Raw genomic sequence first — 4661 nt, forward strand, 5'->3', positions numbered from 1 at the left:
AAATATTAGAAAACACTAGGCATTTTAGTAGTTGTGAAGTACAGTTTCCTATCTTTTAGTGTTGTAGTAGCAAGTATTGCAATAGAGTAAATGAGCCACCCCTCTCAGCTACCTACCCAGTAGTAAGACTACTAGAACTAGAGTTCAGGAAATTGATGAACACAGACATTATGTTTGACATTAAGAATTTTTGGTATCTAATCTATTTCATATTGTTAATGAAGCTAAGATAGAGGGAAAAAAAAAATGTTTTCATATTTCTCTGGATTCTATCTTCTAGAATGGTACAATCACAGAATAATGGAGCCAAAGGGGCTAAAGAAGCCTAAATAATGGGGCTAAAGGGGCTTTCCAGAGTTTATCTAGTCCAATCACCAGTCAGATTTTGAAAATCTTGAAGAATACAGATCTGATTATCTCTCTGGACAACTAATTCCAGACACTATTATGGTGATCGAGTTTTTACTTATATTTAATTGAAATTTCTAAAAGTCTGAATTATCTTCTGTCTTCCACTAGGAAACCTGAACACAGCAACTAGGTCCTCCCCATCCTTTTTCTTCACTTGAGAATGAAAAAAATCAACTACTTCAGCCTCTCCACGTATGACGTGCTCCAGCTCTCTGATAATTTTGGTGGTCCTCCAAATTACTCCAGTACATCCCTGTCTTTCTTGTAATGGGGAGCCCAAAACTGGACACAGTCTTGTGTTGCCACCCTATTCGTACTGTTCCATGAGCTTAGTCTATCCCAGCTGCAAGACTTCAACTTTACTTTGTTCAGCTTCCCGTGGTTTTCATCAGTCCATTTTACAGGTTCTTGGATTCACGGATTTGACAGAGTTGGAAGGGACCTCTAGAGATCACTTAGTCCAACTCCCCTGCTAAAGCAGGATTGCCCAGAGCACATTACTCAGGACTGCATCAAGGCAGGTCTTGAAAATCTCCAGAGAAGGGGACTCCATGACCTCCCTGGGCAGCCTGTTCCAGGGCTCTATCACCCTCACCGTAAAGAAATTTTTCCTCATATTTGAGTGGAACTTCCTATGTTCCAGCTTGTGCCCGTTGCCCCTCGTCCTGTCTCTGGAAACCACTGAAAAGAGTCTGGCTCCATCATTCTTCAACCCTTCGAACCAATTTATCCAGCCTCTTGAACGCCCTCTTAACAGAAGTCTTCCCCCTCTATTTGGCATAGTTCACGGACTTGCTGAGTGAACACTCTGTCCCATCATCTAGGTCATTAACAAAGACATCGAACAGTACTTCCTTTTATGTTAATACCTGAGGAACACCGTTTACCACAGACTGCCAGTTGGATTTTGCGACAGTGATCTAATCCTTTAAATCTGATGGTTCATTCACTTTTCTACCCACCTTATTGTCCACTTATCTAGTATCTTAAATTTGGCTATAAGAATATTGTGGAAGACCTTGTTGATGGTCTTGCTAAAGTCAAGACATTTAACATCCACCACTCTGTCCCTGTCCACAAAACTAGTCATCTCACTGAAACAGGCAACTGGGTTGGCCAGACACAATTTGACTTAGATAAATCCAGCTGGCTGTACTCAGTCCCCTCCCTGTCCTTCCTGTGCCTGGAGATACATTGGAAAAAAACACAAAACCAACTAGTTAGAAAATGGTAAGTAGCAATTATGAGCAAAGATACACATTTATTTGACACTAATGGTGACATAATGATTTAAAAATAATAATTTTCACCTTTTTGCAGTAGAGAGGACCAAATGATTCATCATATATTTAACATTCAGCATGCAGAATTTATGACGGGTATTGAGGCTCAGAAGTCAAATAATCCAATCAGAACTACATTCTCAATATACAGTTAAATAGTGCTTAATTAATCATTCTTAATTAGGATTTGGTCACGACTCATCATCTATTTTTGACAATACAAAATTGACAAAATTGAGAAATTGTAATACACTCAGTCTTTTTAATATCTCTTTAGAAAGTGAAGCACTGGGGTTTTTTTCCATACCTTAAAGAAACTTAAATCATTTTAGTGAGTTGTTTTGGTGTTTTCTTAGAAACTATGCCTTGTCAGTCCTTGACGAATAATCTCTCCAACATATAATTTTTAATAGAAACATGCCACATATTAATCAGTATCTGTATGTGTCCATTTATTTTATCCTATGATAGATCATATAGGCATATACTGGCAATGGAGCATGGACAGCCTTTGGATAAGATCCAAGAGGCGCAGATGGATTGCAACAGCACAAACTTATTCATAAAAATAGGAAAGAAAAGCATATGATAATATTTTTGCTGCAAAGATTTTGCAGACATCATGGAATCAACTGTGCATCTTATACATATCATTAAGCATTGGCTAATACATTAATCAGAATTTTTCTCAAACAATTAAAATGTGTTTTGAATGTATTACTCAACCTTATTATACCAAACATAAGCTTCCTAAAACATGTAAACAAGTGTGTTCTAGGAAATAGATAACATCTAGAATAGTCTTCTTGTGCGGTGTGCTGTCCACAGCTATGTTGTTTTACACTAAATCCTTTCAAAATATGAACCCAACACAGCCAGTCACCTCATAGAATGTGTTGAAAGAAAACACTGCAGTATGCTGGGGGTTGCTTTGCAGGCGCTGCTTTTTCTCCGAGGTTTCATTATCTTTATTAGACGATTTAAAAATCAGCAGCCTAAAGCTACTTGAAATACTATTTAAAAGATCATTCCTCATATATCCAGGAAACTGTAATTCTCTGCTACCTGTTACAGAGCAGGCTGAGGACTCCAGACTATCCTGCATCCAGCACACTGAACATCTGAATTCTGAGGGTAACCCTTGCCTGCCTCAGCCCTTCCTCTCGCATCCGCCGCATCTTGACATGGCAACACCATCTTTACCTGATATTTTCTAAGAGAATTTTCCATTTACTGGTATGATGGAATCACAGTTCACTTATTTGCATTACCTAAATGTTAAAAACAGAATTTATTATAACAATACACATTCTATAGCCTGTTTTGGCCTTTCTTATACGTAGTTACATGATAGGAAACTTGGCCTCCAGAAAAAGTGTTTTCTTCATGACTTCATGACAGCAAACTTTCTGTCCTAGGGCTTTTGTATTAAGGGATGTATTTTCCCCTGAATTATTTATAATGTCTTCTAATAATTGTTAGAATAATTGCCTTCGAAGTAGAGGCTGGCTCATGACCCTCCATGAGACAGCAATGTGCCTTTGCTGCCAAGAGGGCTAATGGAATCCTGGGCTGCATAGGGAGAAGTGGGGCCAGCAGGTCAAGGGAGGTCATTCTACCTCTCTACTCTACACTGGTGTGGCCACAACTGGAATACTGCATCCAGTTCTGGGCTCCCCAGCTTGAGAGGGACAAGGAACTACTGGAGAGAGTCCACCGTAGGGCAACTAAGATGATTAAGAGATTGGAGCATCTCCCTTATGAGGAAAGACTCCAGGATGTGGACTCTTGAGCCTGGAGAAGAGGGGGCTGAGGGGAGACCTTAGGAATGCTTACAAGTATCTAAAGGGTGGATTCAAGGAGGATGGTGCCTGAGGCTTTTCAGTGGTTCCCAGTGAGAGGACAAGGGACAGTGGGCACAAGCTGGAACACAGGAAGTTCCATTCAAAGGTGAGAAAAAACTTCCTCATGGTGAGGGTGACAGAGCACTGAATCAGGCTGCCCAGGGAGGTTGTGGAGTCCCCTTTGCTGGAGGTTTTCATGATCCACCTGGATGCAGTCCTGAGTATTGTGCTCTAGGCAATCCTGCTTTAGCAGGGCACTTGGACTAGGTGATCTCTAGAGGTCCCTTCCAACCATGGTGCCGGGGGGGGCCTGTGATGCGCTCTGGCGCCTGGGACACCTGAGGGAAGGCGTCACAATGGGGGCCCCCTATAAAGGTCCCCGTCGGGCAGCGCTGAGCCATTCGAGCCCAGGACGATGGTGAGTGAGCTGCTGGCGGGGGGAGGTTGGGCTGGCAGAGGGCCGGGGCAGAAACACTGGTCCCCGGGGCGGGGGGTGGGTTCTCATGCAGGGCCCAGCCGCTGGCGGGAGCGCCTGGGGCCGGGCATGGTGCCGCCGGCGGGGCTGGGCGCAGGCCTTGCTGCCTCCCCGCTGCCTCCCCCCTCTCCTCCCTGCCCCCAGCTCCCTGCAGCTCCCGGCCCTGCTCCCCCCACTGCCAGCTCCCTCCCAGCCCCACTGAGACCCTTCTCTCTCTCCTCCTGCAGGCCATGGCTGTCACAGGGCTAGTGCTCTTCCAGGCTCTGCAGAGCTTCTTCCAGCAGATGCTGGCTCCTGCGCTGCATGAGGCCACGCCAGAGCGCGTGGAGCAGTGGGAGACGTCCCTGCGAGAGCAGGTGACGCAGCTCCTGCAGGGGCTGGAGCAGGCTGCCGCTGCCTGGGCAACCCTGCTCCTCCCTGCCTTGCAGCAATGGCACTTCTGGGCCACTGCTGCTCTTCTCCTCCTCCTCCTGCTCCTGGGGCTCTGCTGCTGGCTCAGGACAAGGAGCCGCCGGCCAGGCAGCAGCAGCAGCAAGGAGGCCACCACCAAGGACACGGCTGAAGAGGAGGAGGAATCAAAGGAAAAGTCCGACAGGATTTCGGCCCAGCGACTCCTGGACCTCTCCGAATCATTCACCGTGGTGGAGG

The sequence above is a fragment of the Calidris pugnax genome, unplaced genomic scaffold, assembly GCF_001431845.1.
Source record: "Calidris pugnax isolate Ruff unplaced genomic scaffold, ASM143184v1 scaffold25, whole genome shotgun sequence".
NCBI lineage: Eukaryota > Metazoa > Chordata > Aves > Charadriiformes > Scolopacidae > Calidris > Calidris pugnax.